The sequence below is a fragment of the Cervus canadensis genome, chromosome 12 (assembly GCF_019320065.1).
Source record: "Cervus canadensis isolate Bull #8, Minnesota chromosome 12, ASM1932006v1, whole genome shotgun sequence".
Classification (NCBI taxonomy): Eukaryota; Metazoa; Chordata; class Mammalia; order Artiodactyla; family Cervidae; genus Cervus; species Cervus canadensis.
This window is the reverse complement of record NC_057397.1, coordinates 61987039-62012304: the sequence shown is the minus strand read 5'-3', so window position 1 is coordinate 62012304 and position 25266 is coordinate 61987039. Positions and strand designations below refer to the sequence as shown.

Genomic DNA, 25266 nt, shown 5'->3' with positions numbered 1-25266 from the left:
TTCTTCTTTGAAAAGCCTGTGGTCTAGAGCCCGGGAGCCACAACTCTTGAGCCCATGTGCACCAACTACGAAGCCCGCGGGCCCTAGAGTCTGTGCTCCACGAAGACAGAAGCCACTGCAATGAGAAGCCCTGTGCATTGCAAAGAAAAGCAGCCCCGCTTCGCTGCAGTTAGGGGACGCCTGCACAGCAACGGAGACCCAGCACAGTCAAAAGTACATACATTAATAAAAAATTTTTAAAAAAAAGGAAATAGGAAACCAGTCTCTGACCAGGATAGGTTCCAGCAGGTACCTATCCTGCTGGAAGAAAAGCAAACTCTCAGCCCTGACAGCAGATTCGTCCACATCATCAGCTCTGTGGACGAGTAACCAAAGCCAGACACCTGGCAGGAAGGGCCTCTCTGCAAATCTATATGCTCTTCCCCTCCACTTGCTGCTTAGGCTACAGGCTGTATTTTTCAACAACTTTATTGAGGTATTTCCATGCCATATTATTCACCCATTTAAAGTGTACAGATTAGTAGCTTTTAGTATCCTCAAACAGTTGTACATATATCACCATGATACATTTTAGAACATTTTTATTACCCACAAAAAGAAACCCCACTCCCTCACCTCCCAGGCTTCCCATCCCTCCAAGCTCCTGGAAACTACCAACCTACTTTCTGCCTCTATAGATTTCCTTTTTCTGGACATTTCATATACAAATGGAATCATACACTATGTGGTGTTTGTGACTGCCTTCTTTCACTTAGCATAATGTTTCCACAGTTCATCCATATTTGTAGCATGTATTAGTATTTAATTAATTCATTTTAGTGCTGAGTACTACTTCACTGTGGCACATACCACACTTTGTTTATCCATTCATCAGTTGATGAACTTTGGGGTTGTTTCCACCTCTTGGCTATTAAGAATAATGTTGCTATAAACATTCTTGTCCAATTTTTATGTGAACATATGTTTTCATTTCTTTTAGAGTATCTAGGAATGGAATTTTTGGAGCATATGCTAACTCTGTTTAACTGTTTGATGAAGCCTGTTTTTCTTGACATTATTAAAAACATCAAAGAGTCATTAACTCACTCCAATATCTTGACATTTTCAACAAGCCACTAAAGCACTCGTCACAGGAGACATGTAGTCAGATTTCCAAAATACAAACAGGTGACAGTCTAATTTGTGTCTACCCTATAACCCAGATGTTCAGTGGGCAGGTGGGAACAGAATTCTTGTTACCACTTACCATAACTCACTTGAACAATTCTATATTTTAAGGCCTTGACACTTGTTATATTCCACCTCCAATAATTATCTTATGATTACAAGTGAACAAAAATTAGGTCTCACCTAATTGGGAGTTTGATTGTGAGATCTAACTTCAGACACAGCTGGATGCAATGGTTCAAAACTGTAAATCAGGGACTTCCCTGGTAGTCCAGTGGCTAAGACGCCACACTCCCAGTGCAGGGGGCCTGGGTTCGATCCCTGGTTGGGGAACTAGACCCCATGTGCTACAACTAAAGCTCCATCATGCCATAACTAAGACCTGGCACAGCCAAATAAATAAAGAAATAATTTTGCAAAAAACTAAATCAGGTGCCGTTTCTTTACTTTTCAGCAATCCTCTTCTACTTTAGCTTTATTCTCAGTATTAATTCTCTTAATACTCCACTTGATAGCAGAAGTGCTCCCAGAAGGTCAGGATTCAAGGTTCCAAAAGGGATCAGTCCCTTCATAAGAATGCTAATTGGCCTGGCCTGGTGAGAGACTGGAAGGGTGAGTTTTATTCTCGGTTCAGCTTCCAGATCCAAGGTTTATGGGTGGTTAGCCTGGATTACCTGTCCATTCCTATGGCAGGGATGATGGAATCAAATTATTGATATCCACACTAGGGGTGGGAAGAGATGTTTCCAGAAGAAAAAAGTTTACCCTGGAAGGCAGAAAAGAAACAGCTGTCCAGTATACCTTCTATATCTATTATGCTCAACTTCCTCATTTTCATTTTTATCTATCAATTTTCTCCACGTTCCATGAAATATTTTTCAAATTTGTACCATATGTAATTTATTTAGCTTTCTGAAAGGTTGTAATTAGCCTCCCACACTTTTTAGATGATCATTTATTTATTTTAAAAATATTTATTAGGATCGATGACGACACCCTCTCATGCATTCCTTGGAAAATCTGAACAAAATGAGTGAGAACTCACTACCGTCTCCTCATCGAAACTGAGGTCCAGCACGTTGAAAAAAAAAAAAAAAGTTTATTTATGTATTTTATTTATTTGGCTGTGTGAGGTCCTAGTTGCAGCATGCAGGATCTTTAGTTGCAGTATGTGCGATCTAGGGCCCTAACCAGGAATCGAACCCAGGCCCCCAGCATTGGGAGAATGGAGTCTTAGCCACTGTACCACCAGGGAAGTTCCTATAATAACATCTATTTTAAAAAAATATTTACTATTGGTATAATCTACCCCAGATACCATGATCAGGTAAGGACCCTGTCTTCAAAAAGATACTGCCTAGTAGAGAAAGACACAAATAAACAGAAAATTGTAATAAGTGATACTGTAAAATTGTAATAAGTGATGTGGTTAAGGTAATCACAGGCATCCAATCCAGCCCAGGGGGATTCAGAAATTTCCTAAAGGAGATGTTGACCTCTAAAGAAATGAGTGCTCAGAGGACAGGGGAATGGGGACCCAAAAAGGAAGGGAATTTCGGGTCAAGGCACAGTGTGTGGAAAGGCATGAAGATGTGAAAGGACACAAGAGGAGAGAGGAACCCTGATGAGTTCAGCGTGACCGGTACGGGCAGCGCAAGGTGAGCGGCAAGAATGTGACTGATGAGGCTCACAGGGGCCAGCTCAGAAATAAAGCTGCCGCTGTGTGCCGGGGAGTTGGACTTCATCCTGGGGGAAAGGTTCACCCAGGAGAGCGTCCTGATCAGGGTTACATTTTAGAAGATCAGTTCCAACAGTAATGTGGAGAGGGCCCTTCAAAACACCAGATTGTTCAAGAGGTGACTGCAGTCACAAGAGTGAAAGATGGTGAGGGTCACAATTAGGGACGAGTGGCAGGTGTGTGACCTTCACATGTTCATCTCCTTCTTGTGATTAAGACCAAAACTTAGCAGGTACCTGCACAGAGATTTTCTCAACCCTCCTGGGCAGTAATCTTCATATGCTTGAGTCCTCCCCATCTTTCTCAAAAAGGCTTTCACTGGCCGCCTTATCTAAGGAAGTTTTACCCCCAAACACAACACACATACCTACTCACATGTAACTTCCAAGAGGACCTCATCCGTCTTATTGATAGATTGCCCCATACCTAGTAGAAAGGTAAGGATGAGTATTGGGTAGATGACATGGAAATGACAAAAGCCATACTCATACCCAGGCAATGTGCAGAACGCCCTCAGGCTCAGGCCAGTGGGGAGAAAGGCTCTTGTTCTGAGGTCCTGGTGACAGGAAAGAAGTCAGAGTCAGAGGGATCTTCAAGGACGACCTTTTTCTGGGCCCTTTATCTTGCCTTCTATCTTACTACTGCTCTACTGGCCTCAATTATATTCATTCATTGTTTCATTTAACCAACAATTAGCTCTGAAAGACACGAAAAGTTATCTTTAAAAGTATTTGTGTATTTTATTTTTGGCTGCACAGGGTCTTAGTTGCAGCATACAGGGTCTTTCACTGAGGCACAGTGGTCTACTTGTGGCGCCTGGGGTTACAGAGTGCATGGGGTTCAGTAGTTGAGGTATGTGGGCTCTAGAGCACGTGAGCTCTGTAGGATCTTAGTTCCTTCACCAGGTATTGAACCCCTGACCTTGGAATGAACCTACATTGGAAGGCAGATTCTTAACAGGACTACCAGCGAAATCCCTGAAAAGCTATTTTTATCAGAGACTCTCTTCCCCAGCCACACAAGAGAATCCATCTGCAGAATGAAGCAACATGAGGGGAAAGAAGAAGAGGAGGAAGGGGAAGAAAGAGAGGAAGAAGAAAAAGGCAAAGGCAAGAGATGGAAAGAGCAAGAGAGTAACAGGTAGCATCCAACAAAATCTCATCAGTCAGACTTTGCAGTTTTGTGAGCCTACAAGCCACCTTTGGTGCTAAGCTCATTTGTGTTGTTTTTATTGGAATTTCATCTCAAAGAATCCAACTGGCTGAATTCAACTGGCTCAGTTAATAATAAATCTAATTTCTCTGTCTCTATGTTTGCGTGCGTGCTAAGTCATTTCAGTCATGTCTGATTCTTTTCTGCCCTATGAATGGTAGCCTGCCAGGCTCCTCTGTCCACGGGATTGTCCAGGCAAGAATACTGGAGTGGGTGGCCATGCCATCCTCCAGGGGATCTTCCTGAACCATGGATTGAATCCGTGTCTCTTACTCTATGTTGTTGCTCAGTCACTCAGTTGTATCTGACTCTGCCTCTATACCTACCTATTAATATGCTCCTTGCTGTAAGGAAACAGTCCACAGATTCATTTATCCAATTATTTTTTTTTCTTTTTCTAGTATCCTTGGATTTCTCATGCTTTCCTACAGATTTTAAAAGAGCCAGAGGGTGGAAAAAACTCTGTAGGGGTGATTCTCACAGTTTATTTTTGCTGTGTTTCTCTCAAATCTCCATACATGTTTATGTTAGATGCTACTGTGGGTCTCATGTTATCTACAGAATCTTAAAAGGGATTATTAGCATAGTTGTGGCTTTCTCCCTTTAAAATAAACCCCATCTGACTTGGAATTTGTATTCCTCAAGGGAGCTTCTTTTTCCAGATACACAATACTAAATATTTTAATCAAATATGTGATCAAAAATATTTTCCATTTTACTTCTTTTATTTGTTTAATGGATTCATGTTACCCAAGCTTTTTGGAAGAGAATTAATTTGGAATAAAGGCTCAGCTTTTATATTCCAAAATATGTGAAAATAATTTCATGTCTCTGGGACATATAAAATGTCAGTCTAATTGTGCATTGTTTGGTATAGTCACGGGTAGTTCAAGAATGGATTTTAAATCATATACACTAATACTAAATTAAATGAATTGTTCTCTTTGGGAAATAACTGTCACAGTTAAGGGGTTGGGTTTTAGGGAATGTCTTGAAAGGTTAAATGAATCCTTTTACAATTCTCTCACTATTTCAGTTTTCTTCTTTCATTCTCCAGTTTGGTGAGACAGTCCCATGTGTCTGAATCGTTGAATCCCAAGGCACAAAGCTTACAGAGTGGTTTCTTCCTTCACCACAAGTACAGAAAAGCTCCTGGGTTGAAGCAGAAGTGACTTCATTACCAGGCATTCGGTTCTCTTCTCACTGCTGATCTTTGATCTTTCTGCCTGATCAGCTGCCAGTGCTTAGGGAGATAATCAAGTGGGGAAGCTCAGGCAGAGAATCGGGAACCAGAAAAAAAACACAAACTACCAAAACTAACTCAAGAAGAAGTAGGATGTTGGAATAGAACTATAACAAGTAAGGAATTTGAGTCAGCAATCAAATATAATGTCTATATATGTATATGTGCGTGGGCTAAGTCCCTTTGGTCATCTCCAATTCTCCGTGACCCTGTGGACCGTAGCATGCCAGGCTCCTCTGTCCGTTGGATTCTACAGATAAGAATACAGGAGTGGGTTGCCATGCCTTCCTACAGGGGATCTTCTCAACCCAGGAATCGAACCTGAATCTCCTGCATTTGAGGCAGATTCTTTACCATTAGCGTCACCTGGGAAGCCTATATATGTATATATGCTGCTGCTGCTGCTATGTCGCCTCAATCGTGTCCGACTCTGTGCGACCCCACAGACGGCAGCCCACCAGGCTCCCCGTCCCTGGGATTCTCCAGGCAAGAACACTGGAGTGGGTGGCCATTTCCTTCTCCAATTCATGAAAGTGAAAAGTGAAAGTGAAGTCTCTCGGTCATGTCCGACTCTCAGCGACCCCACGGACTGCAGTCTACCAGCATCCTCCGTCCATGGGATTTTCCAGGCAAGAGTACTGGAGTGGGGTGCCATTGCCTTCTCCTATATATATATATACATATACATATATGCACACACACACACATATATACACATATATACATATATATACATATACATATGTATATATCCACAAAGAAGAAACCAGGCCCAGATGACCTCCCCAAAGAATTCTACCAAACATCCAATGAAGACTAAATATCAATTCTTCACAAGCTCTCCCAAAAAAACAGAAGAGGTGAAAACACTTCCCAAATTATTCTATGAAGATAATTTTACCCAGATATAAAAATCAAATGACACATTACAGGAAAATCACAGAACAATATTTCTTATGAATATGGATAAAACTAGGCAACAAGAAGAAATAAAAAACATCCAGATTGGAAAGAAAAAAATAAAACTATATTCACAGATGACACAATCTTACACATAGAAAATCCTAAGGAATTCTCTTAAAAAACTGCTAGAATCAATAAATAAGTTCATTGAGGTTGCAGTGCACAGATCAATATATAAAAATCAATTATATTTCTATACTTGCAATGATCAATCCAAAAATGAAACTTAAAAAGCAATCAAATTATGATAACATCAAAAAGAATACTTAGAAATAAATTTAACAAAAGAAGTTTAAAACTAATACTCTGAGAACTATAAGTATTCTTGAAAGAAAGTAAAGAAGATCTAAATAAATAGAAAAACATTCCCACATTCATGGATCAGAAAACTTAGCACTGTTAAGATGTCAACAATCCCCAAACTGATCTATACATTTGATGTAGTTCCTTTCAGAATTCCAGATTACTTCTTTATACAAACTGACAAGCTGATTCTAAAATTCATATGGAATTTCAAGGGATTCGGGATAGCCAAAACAATCCCGAAAAGAAAAATTAAAGTAGGAGGACTCACATTCTCAATTTCCAAACTTATTAATACTACAAAGCAACATCCACACTCTGATGCCACATTGGGTGGTATGGGCTCAAATATAAGTAAAGTTGAGAATCTGGAAGTCAATGTATATATCTACGGTCAACTGATTTTTGACAAGGATGTCAAGACCATTCAATGCGGAGAGAATAGTCTTTTCAACAAATAGTGCTGGGACAACTGGACAGCCACACGCAAAAGAGTAAAGCTGGACCCTTCACACCATACACAAAAATTAACTCAGGATGGATCAAAGACACAAATGTAAGAGCGAAAATTATGAACTCTTGAAAGAAATTTATGGGCATATCTTTATGGCCTCAAATTTGGACATAGTTTCTCAGATATGAAGCTGAAAAGCAAGAGTAACAACAAAAAATTGATAAGTTGCATGTTATCAAAATTAAAACTTTTATGCTAAGGGACTTGTATCTAGAACATATAAAGAACCCTTTAGTCAGTTCAGTCACTCAGTCGTGTCCAGCTCTTTATGACCCCATGGACTGCAGCACACCAGGCTTCCCTATCCATCACCAACTCCTGGAGCTTGCTCAAACTCATATCTATCAGGTCAGTGATGCCATTCAACCATCTCATCCTCTGTTGTCCCCTTCTCCTCCTACCTTCAATCTTTCCCAGCATCAGAACCCTTACATCTCAAAGATAAAAAATAAATTAAAATTGGGGAGAAGATCTGAGTATACAGTTATACAAAGAAGAGATACAAATGGCCAATAAGCACATGAACAGATACTTGAGAGTATTAGTTGTCAGGGGAGACCAGATTAAAACCACAAGGAGATACCACTTCACACCCACTAGGATGGCTACAATCAAAAAGTCAAATAATAAAAACTTTTGGCGAGGACATGGAAAACTTACACACTGCCAGAGGGAATATAAAATGATGCAGCCACTGAGCAATAATTCAACTCCTAAGTATGTGCCCAAGAGAAATGAAAACATATGGCAGAACAGAAACATGTACACAAATGTTTATAGCAGCATTACTCATAATAGGCAAAAGGTGGAGACAACCCAAATGCCCATGAACTGATGAGTGGATAACCTGTTGTTCAGTCGCTAAGTGGTGTTTGACTCCCACCTCATGGCCTGCAGCACGCCAGGCTTCCCTGTCCTTCACCATTTCCGAGTTTGCTCAAACTTGCAGGGTCACCATTCAATCATCTCACCTTCTGTTGCCCGCTTTTCCTCCTGCTCTCAGTCTTTCCCAGCATCAGGGACTTTTCCAATGAGTCGGCTCTTAATTCAAAAGCACCAATTCTTTGGCACTCAGCCTTCTTTACAGTCCAACTCTCACATCCATATGTGACTACTGGAAAAACACATAGCTTTGACTAGATGGACTTTTGTCAACAAAGTAATGGCTCTGCTTTTTAATTTGCTATCTAGGTTTGTCATAGCTTTTCTTCCAAGGACCAAGTGTCTTTGGATTTCATGGTTGCAGTCACTGTTCACAGTGATTTTGGAGCCCAAGAAAATAGTCTGTCACTGTTTGCATTTTTTCCCCATTTATTTGCCATGAAGTGATGGGACCAGATGCTATGATCTTAATTTTTTGAGTGTTGAGTTTTAAGCCAGCCTTTTCACTCTCCTCTTTCACCCTCATCAAGAGGTTCTTTAGTGCCTCTTCATTGTCTGCCATTGGGCTAAGTTGCTTTAGTCTTTTCCGATTCTTTGCGACGCTGTAGACTGTAGCCCTCCAGGCTTCTCTGTCCATGGGATTAAAAAAGGCAAGAATACTGGAATGGGTTGCCATGCCCTTCTCCAGAGGATCTTCTGGACCCAAGGACTGAATCCGCATCTGTTAGGTCTCCTGCATTGGCAGGCAGGTTCTTTATCACTAGCACCACCTGGGAAGGGGCTAGAGTAGGACCATCTGCATATCTCAGTTTTCTCCCGGCAATCTTGATTCCAGTTTGTGTTTCATCCAGTCCAGCATTTCACATTATGTACTCTGCATATAAGTTAAATAATCAAGGTGATAATATACAGCCTTGACGTACTCCTTTCCCTATTTCGAACCAGTCTGTTGTTCTATGTCCAGTTCTAACTGTTGCTTCTTGACCTGTAGACAGGTTTCTCAGGAGGCAGGTCAGGTGGTCTAGTCTTCCCATCTCTTTAAGAATTTTCTACAGTTTGTTGTGATCCACACAGTCAAAGGCTTTAGTGTAGACAACAAAATAGAAGGAGATGTTTTCTGGAAATGCCTTGCCTTATCTATTATCCAACAAATGTTGGTTGGCAATTCGATCTCTAGTTCCTCTGGCTTTTTCTAAACCCAGCTTAAACATATGGAAGTTTTCAGTTCGTGTACTATTGAAGCCTCACTTGAAGGATTTTGAGCATTATCTTGCTAGCATGTGAAATGAGTGTAATTGTACAGAAGTTTGAACATTCTTTGGCATTGCCTTTCTTTGAGATCAGAAAGAAAAACTGACCTTTTCCAGCCCTGTGGCCACTGCTGAGCTTTCAAAATTTGCTGACAAACTGAGTGCAGCTCTTTAATAGCATCATCTTTTAGGATATGAAATAGCTCAGCTAGAATTCCATCATCTCCATAAGCTTTGATCATAGTAATGCTTTCTAAGGCCTACTTGACTTTACACTCCAGGATGTCTGGCTCTAGGTGAGTGATCACACCATTGTGGTTATCTGGGTCAATAAGACCTTTTTTGTACAGTTCTTGTGTTTATTCTTGCTACCTCTTCTTAATTTCTTCTGCTTCTGTTAGATCCTTTCATTTCTGTCCATTATTTTTTTTTTCATTTCTGTCCATTATTGTGCCCATCTTTGCATGAATGTTCCCTGGAACCTGGAATGTTAGTTCCATGAATCAAGGTAAATTGGACATGGTCAAGCAGGAGATGGCAAAAGAGAACATTGTCATTTTAGGAATCCGTACTTGGGTGCAATCTCAAAAATGACAGAATGATCTTATTTCATCTCCAAGGTAAACCATTCAACATCACAGTAATCCAAGTCTATGCTCCAACCACTAATGCCAAAGAAGGTGAAGTTGAGCAAGTCTATGAAGACCTACAAGATCTTCTAGAATAAACATCAAGAAAAGATGTCCTTTTCATCAGAGGGGATTGGAATGCAAAAATAGAAAGTCAAGAGATACCTGGAGTAACAGGCAAGCTTGGCCTTAGAGTACAAAATGAAGCAGAGCAAAGGCTAACAGAGTTTTGCCAAGAGAATACACTGGTCATAGGAAACACCCTCTTCCAACAACACAAGAGAAGACTCTACATATGGACATCACCAGATGGTCAATACTGAAATCAGATTGATTATATTCTTTGTAGCTGAAGATGGTGAAGCTCTATACAGTCAGCAAAAGCAAGACCCAGAACTGACTGTGGCTCGGATCATGAGCTCCTTATTGCAAAATTCAGGCTTAAATTGAAGAAAGTAGGGAAATGACCTAAATCTAATCCCTTATGATTATACAGTGGAGGTGACAAATAGATTCAAAGGATCAGATCTGGTAGAGTGTACCTGAAGAACTATGGACAGAGGTTTGTAACATTGTACAGAAGGCAGTGACCAAAACCATCCCAAAGAAAAAGAAATGCAAGAAGGCAAAGTGGTTATCTGAGGAGGCCTTACAAATAGCTGAGAAAAGAAGAGAAGCAAAAGGCAAAGGAGAAAGGGAAAGACAGACCGAACTGAATACAGAGTTCCAGAGAATAGCAAGGAGAGATAAGAAAGCCTTCTCATGGGAACAATGAAAAGAAATAGAGGAGAACAATAGAATGGGAAGGACTAGGAATAAACAAAATGTGGTATATCCGTGCAGTGAAATACTTTTTGGCAATAAACAGGAAGAAAATCCTGGCACTTTTCTATAACACAGCTGGACCTTAAAAACATTGCACTCAATGAAAGAAATCAGTCACAAAAAAACCACATACCATGTGACTTCACTTACATGAAGTCCAGAATAGATGAATCTATACACAAAAAGTCAAGTAATGGTTGCTTAAGGGCATGAGGTGGGGGTGAGGTGGAAGTGGGGTGAGGATGGAGAATTGGGGGGAGTATAGCCAAAAAACAGTGGTTTCTTCTTGAGGTGATGAAGATGTTCTAAAATTGACTGTGGTGATGGCTACATCTGTGAATGTACTAAAACCCACTAAACTTCACACTTTAAAGGGTGAATTGCATGATGTGTAAATTATATCTCAATAAAGCAGTTAAAGAAAACACACAAACAATAAGCCAAATCTGTTCAAGGGTTATATTTGATGACTTTTCAAAACATTAGAAAGCTTTGAATGTCTATCACAGATTCCTGAAGGTTTAGCTTCATGTATCTGTTTATTTTGCAATTAATGTAGGTTAAAGAAGCATTCTGAAAAATTGTTACCTGGGAGCTTAGAATTTCTAGCTTTGACTCTTAAGCACAAATACAGCACCAGTCATGTCTTTCAAAGGAGGATTTATTTGTCTTATTAACAAATCAAGGGTACTGAGTTTCTATCAAAGAGAGCAGAATAAAGAAAAAAGGTTAGATGTTTTATTTGCTCAGATTGTTTAGAAAAGTATGCTAGAGAATAATAGATGGGTTTAAACTTCTTTAAGAGTTACTAGCATTTCAAGTTCTTCAAAAAGGAATCATGCATTAAAGTCCATTTAAAACATGTAGAGTAACATCAATAACTATAAAATAGAGGCTGAATGAGTATTTCAAGTGAAAATTCATTACTAGACCAACTACTGGCTATTAGCAATGAAACTAAATACAGAGTAAAAGAGTTAGAGATAAAAGGAAAAAAATAGATAAAGCCTGAGGAAAGAGCTGTAACAATATCTGGATGAGAGGATGATAGAACTAATTAGGAGGCAAAGCTAAAGAGAACAGAAAAGAAAAACTTTGAAATACTTAAATGGGTGCTGAAAATATGATGATTTTGGTCAGATCATTTTTTACTAATTTTCTCACATGTTTGCCAGTGGCTGAATGTAGCACATGGACAATAATTTTTAATCACATAATAAAATAATTTTTAAAATAGTAAGGTAGATTATGGTGTTTTTTGTTTGTTTTTGTAGTGCTCTCTTCTACCTACTTCCTATGTTAACAAAGAAAAGCTGAAAATTGAGATTCTAGATGTAATTATTATTTACCCAGTCTAAAGTATTTAGTGGAAGGGAATCAAGACTATAAAAGGGAGATATCTACACATTAGTGGAAATGTGAATGAAAAATAGGATTACTGAGTATTTGTCAATTAGAGAAAAGCCAACTCAATTTCTGTTAGAAGAAATCATGCCAGCTAATCTGTAAAATTCTTTCAGGGGAAAAAAATAAACATGTGGGAAAAGAAGATATCGAGTGTATTTTATTCGTGGAAAAATCTTTGAAAATTTTTCACACCAATAGTTGTTTTTTAATTGACTTACCTTAGGATTAGACCGAGGGATTTATTATGGATAAAGAATTAGTATCAAGGTAATGGAAATAGTATTAAGTGGAAAAATGTAAACTGTGGAATTTCCCAAGGAATCAGTCCTAGGCCAATCTAATTTAATGGTTTATTATGTTTTGGAAAAGAGACTGCACAGTAAAATCTCTAAATTTGAAAATGATACTAAATTTTTACAGGGAATGATATGCCAAAATGACAGGAATAAACTATGCAAAGTAAAAACGACAGATGAATTTTGGCCTATGTATAAGTTAAAAAACACACATCAGTGGGAAAATAACCCAAGCTCTGGTTGTACATGGATTTGATTGTTAAGTCACAGCCGAGCACAGGGCATTGTTGAGGGTGCTCTTGAAAGATATCCTGATGTGCTGTTGAGGTTCAAAGGTCAATACAAGGTTATTGGAAACAAGTCAATTGATACTACTGATTATTTTACCCATGAGGAAACTGCTGTCCTGACCTTTTTAGCACACTTGGTTCTGAGACTCTGCAGCATGAATAGAAGGGTTTGGCCATGAAGATCGTGCTTTTCTACCCTGGGCAGTGATTATCATATGGCATGAAGATGCTTGCTTACCCATAAAGACAGAATGCCAGGTTAGTTGGAGTCATTGGTAAGAACCCAAATGGCATTTCTTGGGCTCTGTAAGATATCTGAAAATGGAAGGAGTGGGACTTCCCTAGTGGTCCAGTGGTTAAGAATTTGCCTTCCAATGCAGGAGACTCTGGTTCAATTCTTGGTTGGAGAAGTAAGATCCCACATGCCTCAGAGCAATAGCTTGTGTGCTGCAACTACTGAATCTGCATGCTACAACTAGAGAGCCTGAACCACGCGCTCTAGAGCCCACACACCACAGTGAAGACCCAGAGCCGCCAAAAAATGAAAAGAAAAAAATTTTAAAGACTGTCTAAAAAAAGAAAGAAAGAAAATGAAAAGAGTGACTCAGATGCTTGCTGAAAACTACAATGTGAGTTTCTTGTGCTAAGGAAGATACACAGATAAATTCCACAGGGTCCCTGCCTGTTTGAGCTCCAAGAATATCCAGAGAATTGAGGTCATTCCAATATAAAGGAGAGAGCAATTTGCCATATGAAAGGTATGGATGTGAGTGATCAGAAGGGGAAACCAAACACATTCATTTGTTATTCAATCAAGTAACATTTATTGAGTACTGCTCGTCATCCATGTATTACATCAGTACTTATTGACTGTTTTCTAGATGCTAGCTACCTTTCAAGGTGCTAAAAATACAGCAGTGAACAAGACAAGATCTTTTCCTCAGGGAGTTAAATCAGACTTTTTGTTTGTTTGTTTTAAAAGATTAAAATCAACCTGATAACATCAGATATTGCTATGAAAAAAACAAAACAAGGAATTCCATGATGGTCCAGTGGTGAGGACTCACCTCTTTCACTGCTAAGGGCCTAAGTTCAACACCTGGTCAGGGAACTAAGATCATATAAGCCAAATGTGATGGAGTGACTGGAGGTTGGAGGCTTCTTTACATGAGATTTCAGAAAGAGTCTCTCTGGGACTTCTTGGTGGCACAGTAGACAAAGAATTTACCTGCCAATGCAAGGGACACGGGTCCAATCCCTGGACTGACAAGATCCCACATGCCACAGAGTAACTAAGCCCATATGCCACAGCTACTGAAGCCCATTCACTAAGAGCCTGTGCTCTGAAACAAGAGATGCCACCACGAGAAGCCCACACACCACAATGAAGAGTAGCCCCCCGCACTGAAACCAGAGAAAACCCACACACAGAAATGAAGACCCAGCACAGTCAAAACTAAATAAATAAAATCTCTCCTCTCACCAAGAGTAGGTTATATTTTTTATTTTTTTTAAAAGAAACCGTCTCTCAGAGACATGGCATCTGATGGACACTTGTTGATGAGAAGGAATTTGCCATGTGAAGATATACAGGAAGAACTCACTAGGCAGAAGGAACAGAAAGTGCAAAGGCCCTGAGGTGAGAAGGAGCTTGGTGTGCTCGAGAAGCAGAAAAAAGACCAGGGATAGTTGCTGAGTGAGCCCAGAGAAGTCAGAAAGACAAGGCTGGAGGAAGACCTAGTTCTTCCCTTTGAGAATCCCTCAGGCCCAATAGAAGAGAGCGAACACGTAGGCTCTCACAATAATGTGAGGCGTGCACAGATATGTGAAAGAAATTATTTTTTCTTTAAATGTGAAACAGGAGTTAAAGATGGTAGGTTTTGAATTATATTCGGTTGGCCAAGAAGATCTTTTGAGTTTTTCCATGAGTTGTTACAGAAAAACCAAACGACCTTTTTGGCCAACCCAGTATGTTCAGAACATGAACTTCCCAGGTGGCGCTAGTGGTAAAGAATCTGCCTGCCAATACAGGAGACGCAGGACACTCAAGTTCAATCCCTGGGTCAGGAAGATCCCATGGAGAAAGAAATAGCAACCCACTCCTGTATTCTTGCCTACAGAATCCCATGGACAGGGAAGCCTGGTGGGCTACAGTCCACAGGGTCGCAAAGACTCGGACATGACTGAGCACACGCACACAATATTTTCAGAAAGGGCTAGGAAAATAAAGCTGAGGGAGAAGGACTATGGACAAGGATAGTCCAAAAACATGAAAGTCCAGACCTTGGGCTAAGATCAAGCTAAACTGCAGGGGTAGGAGCAGCGAAGGTGGGCGATGTATGACTGTCCACTGCTGGAAGGCTAACCTTCTGATACAGTGGGATTCGAGTGATTCCTGACACATCAGTCAACCCACCTTCTTTTCCACCAGAAACCTCTCAGGACTCACTGAAGTCTCAGAATTACATTCACTTAACCTAAGGGAAGCTGGTGGCTCACAGGTAAAGAATCTGCCTGCAGTGCAGGAGACACAAGAGATGTCGGCTTGATCCCTGATCTGGAAGATCCCCTGGAGAAGGAAATGGCAACCCACTCCAGTATTCTTGCTCGGAAAATCCCCTGGATGGAGGAACATGGTGGACTACAGTCCATAGGGTCGCAAAGAGTCGTACATGACTGAGCGACTAAACACAGGAAGCCTTTGCCCAATTAAAGTGCAAAGACATTTTATAACTAATTATCTTGCAGGGTATTATTAGTACTTAATTTATTTGGGCATTTCATCTTTAAGAAGTTGAAGAGGCAATGGTAACACCTTGGTATGAATTTGTGCAGATGATTATAACCCTTCTATCTTTATAATGAAGGAGGACATAGTAATGAGACACTTGCATCTTTTGGATCAAAACAAATTGATAGTTTGCGGAGACAGACTTGTGAACCCAAGTTCAAAGTCTATGGACTGTTTGCCTGTGGGACCTGAGGAAAATTACTTAATTATTTGGAGTCCTAGCTGCCCTATCTGAAAGAATGCCAGCCCAAGAGATTTAATTGGATATGTTAAGGAAAAGTGCCGGCTGGACTCAAATGTTTAATGGTCTATTCCACTCAAGCTTGTGACTGAAATTCAGGATCATGGCTGGGGGTTCAGGGAGGCCCAGCCTGGATGGGTCACAGGGAATCCATAGACTTTGAGGAGAAAGCAGGGGTCAAAGTGGGGTCAGTAGGAGAATCTGTGCATAAGTGCTCAGTCACTTCAGTTGTGTCCAACTCTTTGTGACCCTCTACACTGTAGCCTGCCAGGCTCCTCTGTCCATGGGATTCTCCAGCAAGAATACTGCAGTGGGTTGCCATGTCCTCCTCCAGGGGATCTTCCCGACCCAGGGATCAAACCCATGTATCTTAAGTCTCTTGCATTGGCAGGTGGGTTCTTTACCACTAGCATCACCTGGGAAGCCCCAGGAGAATCCAGTACTTCTAGTACTATGCAAATGAGAGAAAATAGGCGAAAAAGGAAATTTAACTTTATGCCCAAAAGGATGCGAGGAGAAAAACTGTAGAATCCCTAGAGTTATAATTTTCTCCCTCCTTGATACAGGAAGCTAATACAGACATTGGTTTCAAGGATGTTAAAATATAATAGGGATAAAATAATTTATTGCCAGGATTTTGATAACAAAATCCAAGCATAAGAAACACTAACTCCACTTGCCAGGATTTAAACCAGGTTAACCTCAAATCAGTTCACAGTACATCCACAGGGAGAAAACATTTACATTGCCTGACATGGGATTCTAGCAAACAAACTTTTAACTGTGTAACTTCCTAGGCCTCTTTAATATCACATTAGTCTAGGTTCATATCAACTGTTTCTTGCCAGGAAAATAGTTTTTAAATGGGTTTCCATTTGGATACAGTTCAATACCAGACTGAACAAGGCTTTTTGGAGGCATTGGAATGCACAAATGTCACCAGATACAGTCAATGCAATTTCAGCTTATGAGATTTTATTTAATGCAATTATTTAAAGAAACAAAGACGGCTGAAATAAGAATACTGGTATCAGAGGGACTGCAAAATCCATTGAAATGGCATCTACTGAAGAGTAAATAACTTAGGTCAGGCTCTTAATTCTACTATTAAAACTAAATAAAGGACTTAACTGGATGAAGTGACTGATGTCTAATATTTTTCATTCTTACATACACAGAAGAGGTTCAGACCAGCCTAGCATGGATTCAGGTGCTCACCTTGGGAATGGCCAATTTAGTTTGAGGCAAGGAAGTGCTCCCAAACACCCCAGACTTCTTGGAAATAAGTGAAGTGGTATTGATGATGGCCAGAGCTGCCAAGGGTGTCAAATGCATTTAAAAGTGAGCAGAGCCCAGGCTCACTGTTCCTGGGGTGGGGCCGCACTTGGTTTCAGGTGGGCATGTTCCTTTTACTGCTGTGCACAGAATGTCCCCAGTGAAGGACCTCACCCCACAGCAAGCACATCAAAATAACATGAAGGATGCTGGAGCTGCAGCTCTTGTCTTTGTGAAAATAATGAGAGTGACGTCATTATTGGCAACATTTGCCTTCTCTTTTTGTTCTCTTCATTTAATTTCCTTTTAGGAGGGCCAGCCTCTCAGCCACGTTCCTTGATTTTGAACACTGGCTCTACCACTTAAACAGGTGACACTGGGCAAGTCACCTAACCGCCCTGTGCTTCGGTTTCCCCATATAGATAATGGAGATAATAGTAACACCTATCTCAAAGATTTGCCTTGAGGAATTCATAAAATACAGACTGTTTAGAGTAGGCCTAGATTTTAATCAATAAGTAATCAATTAGCAACCGATAAGGTTAGCTATTATTATATTACTGTATGGGTGATTAGAACAAAGAAACACGCTTACTATGAAACAATTAGTACACAAAATTTTCTAAAGAATGAAAACCACCCATATTCCTACTCTATATGGGCAATCTAAAAATTTGGGGAGGGGAGTACAAGATACTTTATATGTCTAGAAGTGTACATATTCTATATTTCCATTTGAATGAGAGTTTTTCTTGTGTTAAAATCTACACATAATTTTCCCTCAGAATTTTGAAAGCATAACTCCATTTTCCCTGGCTTGCATTATCATCTTTATAACGAGTTCCAACACTAAGAAAACCTTATGTTAAAAGATGTGGAACATCCTGGGAAAATGTTATGTGATATCTATTAAAGCTGAAAAAAAAAGCATATTTCACAACTCAGTAATCCATCTAGTCTAGTATACATTCAACAGAATTGCATCAATATGTTCAGCTAAAAGTTCTATTCGTGTGTACAAGCTCAGTTGATACAGTCACATCCAACTCTTTGTGACTCCATGGACTGCAGCTCGCCAGGCTTCCCTGTCCATGGAATTCTCCAGGCAAGAATTCTGGAGTGGGTTGCCATTTCCTTCTCCAGGGAATCTTCCCGACCCAGGGATTGAACCTGCGTCTCTGCCGTCTCCTGCATTGGCACACAGTTTTTTTAACCACTAGCGTCACCTTGGAAGCAAAGTCCCATTTACAGCAACACTATTCATGTGGTAGTGGTGGTGGCTTAGTCACTAAGTTGTGTCCAACTCTTGCAACCCCGTGGATTGTAGCCCTCCAGGTTCCTCTGTCCATGGGATTTCCCAGGCAAGAATGCTGGGGTGGGTTACCATTTCCTTCTCCAGAGGATCTTCCCGACCCAGGGGTTGAACCTGGGTCTCCTGCATTGCAGGTGAATTCTTGGCCAACTGAGCCACCAGGGAAGCAATGCCTGTTAACAGTTGAATGGATAAATAGTAGGGTGGAATTCTACGCAGTGATGAGAATGGACAAACTGTAACTCAACAACATGAATGAATCTTATAATAATAATGCTGAGCAAAAGAAGTCAGACACTAATGAGTAAGCCCCAGATAATTTCGTTTATATAAAGAAGAAGAAACAGGTAAAATAACCGATGCTTTTAGAAATCAAGACAGAGGTTACTTTCGGAGGAATATAATGGCTTAGGGCAGGAAACATGGGGGAGGCTTCTGAGATGCTAGTAATTTTCTGTTTCATACTTTGGATGAGGGCTATAGTTTGTGGAAATTCATTGAAGCACATACTCACAATATGTCTACATTTCTGCATATATATTTTAATAGTTTTATTTTTAAATTATGAAGCTCTGGTGGTAAAATTCCAAGCATCAGCCATAAGATGAAGAGGATTGGTGAAACAGCAATTAAAGAAATATTAGGAGGTTGTTGCCTCACCTAGGGATGAGGTCAGTCCTGTACAGACAGGACTGAAGCTAATTTATGGAGAAAAAGTGTAACTAAGCAAATTTGTTGTGGAGGGTAGCCAGGAACTCAAGATGACAGTAGATATTTTTCCCTAAGGTGAAAAACATCTATATGAAGTCAAACTCCAATACTTTGGCCACCTGCGAAGAATGGACTCATATGTAAAGACCCTGATGCTGGAAATGATCAAAGGTGGGAAGAGAAGGGGACGACAGAGGATGAGATGGTTGGATGGCATCACCAACTCAATGAACATGAGTTTGAGTAAACTCTGGGAGTTGGTGATGGACAGGGAGGCCTGGTGTGCTGCAGTCCATGGGGTCGCGAAGAGTCAGACACGACTGAGCAACTGAACTGAACTGAACTGAACTGAGCCGTATAAATCCAGTAGAGACTCCCCATGCCCAATGCAGAGTAGCTAACATTTCATGAACCCCAAAGAAGGAATTTTATATATGTTACCTCTTTGAATCTTCACAAGCACCTTGGGAAGTAAACGTTCTGCCCTTCATTTTACAGGTGAGGAAATGGAGATGCTAAGGCCTATTTGATTCCCTGGAAATAGATGGGTATTATTGATTCAAGTCTGCTAACTTATTATTAAGTATTGTATTGTGCAGGACCCTGTTGGTTGCAAGATTCAAACCAACTTAAGGAAAAGGGGACTGTCTCTGGTTTCCATATCTGGGAAGTGCAGAGGTGTAGCTAGTTCCGAGAGTGGCTGAATCCAGGCTCTCATGCTCTTTTGAGATTCCTGCTCCAAACATTCTCCAGCATCCCCAGCTTAACATCCTACCAGTCTGGCAATCCAGCAAAAAGTAACAATCTTTCCCAATATCTCTAGCCCAATAGTCTGGAGAAGGCTCTGACTAACCCAAGTAGGGTTGTATATTCATCCCTGGACCAAATGACATGGCCAGAGGGGACAATTTTGTTCTCGCCTTCTGTGGTTAGAGGAGATAAGGTCATTTGCTAGCAAATCACATGAAAGGAATTTCCTACAGAGAAGGGTTCTGTTACCCAAAGAAAGGCCAGAATGAACAGACTCCCACTACAATGCCTAAGGAAGATTTCCTGGGAACCCCAAAATTGTTCACCAATGAGTGCTTAAATATCGCTATTTCCATGCAATATATGAATATCTTTTATTTGAGTAGAATTTCATATCAAAGAGATTTGAAATGAATGTTTTCATTAAATTCTTGCAACAAACACTAGGAGGAAAAATTATGTTCATTCCACAGATGAAGGAATGATCTATAAGGTTAATAATTTCTAAGGTTATCAGGTTAAACTTATAAAGTGGACCCAATTTAAAAACCAGGTCAGTCTTTCATCAGAGCTTGTGTTCCTTTTGCAAACCTCTTGACCTCCCAACATAAGCAATACTAAGTGGCCTTTCTGCGTCATAGTAGGTTTGGGGATTTTAAAGTTATTTTTATTGTTCTTTATGTATTTACTTTTGGCTGCACTGAGTCTTTGTTGCTGCATTCGGGCTTTCTCTAGTTGCGGGGAGCAGGGGCTACTCTCTAGTTGTGGTGCTCGGGCTTCTCATTGTGCTGGCTTCCCTTGATGTGGAGCACAGGCCCCAGGTTGCCTGGGCTCAGTAGCTGAGGCACATGGGCTTAGCTGCCCCATGGCATGTGGGACAGAGTCCCTTTTCCGTGCATTGGCAGGTGGATTCTAAACCACTGGACCATCAGGGAGGTTCATTTTTATTAGTTATTTTAAAGCATAGGCCATTGCTTAGGGATACTCCTTGATAAAGGCATACCACAGGCATTTAACATTACAGCAGACCAGTAGTGTTGGCTATAGAGTATCACTCTGTACATATTCATATTACCTCCCATCTTCATATTATCTTGCAATAAAGTGGAAAATCAAGGCCCCTAGTGACCATCATCTGGAACAGCTCACTGACTTTTCTGCAGTGCCCATAGCCTGCCCACAGAAGAATGCACAGAACTGCCCCAGACTGTTTCTGCTTCCTGGCCATACAGTCCCCAGCCTGGGGTGGTCAGAGGGTCTGCAGGCAACGTTGCCAGGGGGCAAGTCCATGCGCCCCACTAGTTGTGTGTTGCAGCTGCTGCCTGCTCTATCTCTACCCTGTAGCTGTTAGGCCACACTGCTTAGATTTCTCAGGCATGCTGCTGATGGTACAGAAATTCCAAATGTTATGAAGTTCTCAAAGCGCTGACTGTTGAAAGACTGTTTGTGTCTAGTTTTTGAATTCCATCTATTTGGAAATCTGAAAACTGAATGTCTATTCTTCAGGGTCAGTAGCAGCCTTCCATCATTACATCACAGCCTTACAACAAACATTCACTGAAAGCCTTTTATGTCTGGGGCTGTGGGCAGCCACCTACATGGTGTGACTGGGTTTCCTCTAGAATCAGGCTCGCCCTGTGACCAACTTGATGCAGGTTACAAGGCCCACTCCCCCACCCCGGTGAAGAGAGACATTGACCCACGACTAATCAGCTTTTGACAAGGTGCTCCCCTGTGGGTGTAAGACGTGGGATTGCTAAATTCTGATGAAACAGAGGTAATCCAAGGCACAATATGCTCCCAAGTGGTGAGGCATTGCTGTAGGATGTACCTGAGGTGAGCAGGAACCTTGGAAAGAACCTATTGAATGTACACCACGTGTCACACATCCTGCAAACATTAACTACTGTAGATCAGTTTCCTCAGGAAACAGGCTAGGGGATGGAGGTCCATTGGGAAGTGATGTCAACACCAACACCTGAGAGGGTTGAGGCAGCAGGACTGGACAGAGGGAGGAGTGGAGTGATGATGTAGTTGCTATGGCAACATCAGCCAGTCCTCCTATGGGAAGCCTCTGGAGCAGGGATGCTCCTTCAGAGTTGTCCTAAATTGAGGTAAAGGAGCTGGAGAGCTCATGCCCTCTCTCCACATTCAGTTGAGAAGTTATTGGATACATGTTGATCCCTGAGGAGGGGGCAGAATTTCGAGTGACTGACTCCCTTCAGTTCAATTCAGTCACTCAGTTGATTCTTTGCAAACCCATGGACTGCATCACAGCAGCCTTCCCTGTCCATCACCAACTCCCGGAGTTTACTCAAACTCATGTCCGTTGAGTTGGTGATGCCATCCAACCATCTCATCCTCTGTCGTCCCTTTCTCCTCCTGCCTTCAATCTTTCCCAGCATCAGAGTCCTTTCCAATGAGTCAGTTCTTAACATCAGGTGGCCAAAGTATTGGAGTTTCAGCTTCAGCATCAGTCCTTCCAATGACTATTCAGGACTGATCTCCTTTAGGATGGACTGATTGGATCTCCTTGCTGTCCAAGGGACTCTCAAGAGTCTTCTCCAACACCACAGTTCAAAAGCATCAATTCTTCAGTGCTCAGCTTTACAGTCCAACTCTCACATCCATACATGACCACTGGAAAAACCATAGCTTTGACTAGATGGACCTTTGTTGGTAAAGTAATGTCTCTGCTTTTTAATATGACTGCCTTCAGCTAACGGCAATTACTGGAAGAGGCTCAGCTCTGAACAGTCAGCAGGCAAAGTCCCAGCAGCAGGGGAGGGAATTGAAGGGTGCCTTGGTCCCAGCAGTGATCTGGGTAGCACTTCATAGCATTCACTACAATATATTATTCAATTCACATGACAATTCTATGAACTAGTTATTATAATGAGCATTTTAAACTGAGGGAACTGAGGCTCGGAGAGGTTATCTAACCTGTCTAGGTGCACATAAGCAGGGTTTGAATTGAGGTCACACTGACTGAAAAATCCATAGACTTTCTTCCACCCACCTGGTCTCAGAAAGGAAGGAGAAGGAAAAGCAGGGAGGGGATGGAGGAACACTGGAGGTGACCCTAGCCAGGGCACAGTTTTGTCAGAATTAGAGTAGGAGAGGACGTCCCTGGTGGTCTGGTGGTTAAGTCTGCCTGCTAATACAGAAAACACGGGTTCCATCCCTGGTCCTGGAGGATCCCACTTGCTGAGGGGCAACTAAGCCCATGAGCCACAACTACTGAAGCCCGTGCACCGCAACAGGAGAGGCCACCACAACGAGAAGCTCAAACACCACGAGGAAGGGTAGCCCCGATCACCACAGCTAGAGAAAAAAGCCCGAGCTCAGCAATGAAGACCCAGAGCAGCCAAAGAGAGAGAAACAGAGTGGGAGACGCAGATGAAGTGTTTAAGAGCACGGTCTCCAGAGCTGTTCTGGCTGGCCTTGAGTCTCACCTGTGCTGCTCACCAATCTTGGGCAAGTGGTTAACTTCTCTGCTCCTCCGTGTCCTCATTTATAAAATGGGGATGATAAAAAATAACGTGTGCCTCAAGAGTTATTATAAAGTTTAAATGAAAGAATAAATGTAGTACCTGCCAGGGGCTCAGCACTGAGCCAGTGCTCTTGGAAGCACCTGGTAGATGTTATCCACTGTTATAATGTTCCCATTTATGGGAACTTTTTGGACAGTGCAGGAAATGTTTTCTTGAAGGTTCTGCTGAATCTAGCTACCATATTCAAAGAATGATATCTCACTCCGGGTACCATATTCATAGCCTTATCACCAATGAAGGCTCTGCAATGCTCTCAGGACCTGGATATATTAAGAATCCAGTTTTTAGATGATCAGGGTAACTTCAGAAATCTGGAAGGGAACCACGTGCCAACCACACCGAAGCCTTCAATGCATAATCCTGGAGGCAGAATAAATAAAAGGGAACTATTAAAATAGCTCTTTCTTGTCTGCCAAACAAAATAACCCCTTGTTGAAGTCAGCTTTTTAGAAATGCTGGACAGTGCATGAACGGGTAGGGGCTGTCGGACTCTCAAGGAGCCTCACCTGAGTTCTGGAGCCCGAGTCCCACACCCCGGGGAGAGAGCGGCAACCTAACTGCTGCACCCTCACCACCCCTTCCCCCGGAGGGCCAAGCACGGCAATCTAAGCCCTCAGTGCTTGTTTCTCAGGAGAGTGGCCAGTGTTTTGTTAGCACATTATGCTCTGGAGCCACTCAATGACTCAAAGTGAGTTCTGCCCTCAGCTCCGTTCTGCCCACCTTGCAGCCAAACAGAAAAGGGACCCAGAAAGTTGAACCCATCAGTGTTTTTAAAAATCATTTTTAAGAGGAAAATTACTTATCCAAGGGTAGTCCCTGGCGGCTCAGCAGTGAAGAATCCACCTGCAATTCAGGAGGAGCAGGAGACAGGGGTTCGATCCCTGGGTCAGGAAGATCCCCGGGAGGAGGGCATGGTGACCCGTTCCTGTATTCTTGCCTGGAGGATCCCATGGACAGAGGAGCCTGGCGGGCTGCAGTCCATGGGGCTGCACAGAGTTGGACACGACTAAAGTGACTGGGCACAGCTCACAGTGGTTTCGATGGTGCCCTCTCCCCACCTCCACTCCCTCAGATGGTATGTCCTCCCGGAAGCTGTAAATGGGACTTGAGGTGGAAAAGGGGTTTCTGCAGATGTAATTAAGGATCCCAAGGTGAGACCATCCTGAACTACCTGGGTGGTCCTTAAACTCAACGACAGGTGTCCTTACAGGAGAGCAGTGGAGGGGGATTGGTGCCACGCGGAGGTCAGGTGAAGACAGACATACACACTGCAGTTGTGCAGTCTGCCTGCTGCCGGGGGAAGAAACGAGGCGGGAGTCTCCCCTAGAGTCTCCAGAGGGAATGTAGCCCGGCCAATACCTTGATTATGGGCTTCTGGCCTCTAGAACTATAAAAGAATAAAAATTCTGTTGTTTTAAGCCACCAAACTGGTGCAGTTTGTTACAGCACCCACAGGAAACCAATACACCAATTATTTCCTGGATAACCCATTGTTGTTGCTGTTTAGTTGCTCAGTCATGTCCGACTCTTTCGCGACCCCATGGACTGTAGCCCGCCAGGCTCCTCTGTCCATGGGATTCTCCAGGCAAAAATACTGGAGTGGGTTGCCATTTCCTTCTCCAGGAGATCTTCCGGACCCAGGGATTGTACCCACATTGGCAAGCAGATTCTTTACTGCTGAGTCACCAGGGAAATCCTATATAACCCATATCTTCACTATCCATGAAGAAGTTTATGATTTATTTCTATATTCAATACATAAATTAAGTTTAAATAAAATAGGATCCATTTAAAATAATGATCCAATTTGTACACATTACATGACAACTATGCATGGCTCAATGAATGTTTGGTCTACATTTACATACTTGTCAGAAAAAAATAAGATTTAAAAGGCTTTACACCCACATATG

At 41.7% G+C, this 25266-nt stretch overlaps 1 long non-coding RNA gene and 1 other non-coding gene across 2 annotated transcripts; one reads left to right on the top strand and one right to left on the bottom strand.

The window, feature by feature from the left end:
* The first annotated feature begins 2147 nt into the window (after window positions 1–2147).
* Window positions 2148–2240, top strand: LOC122451534. Its single transcript, XR_006272435.1, has one exon. It is a non-coding gene; the product is annotated as a small nucleolar RNA SNORD116 (small nucleolar RNA).
* Window positions 2241–8032: 5792 nt separating this feature from the next.
* Window positions 8033–22266, bottom strand: LOC122451250. The gene is made up of 3 exons (XR_006272350.1): window positions 22236–22266; window positions 17294–17299; window positions 8033–8181 (listed from the first exon to the last, which is right to left on the bottom strand). It is a non-coding gene; the product is annotated as an uncharacterized LOC122451250 (long non-coding RNA).
* Between the last annotated feature and the right edge of the window lie 3000 nt (window positions 22267–25266).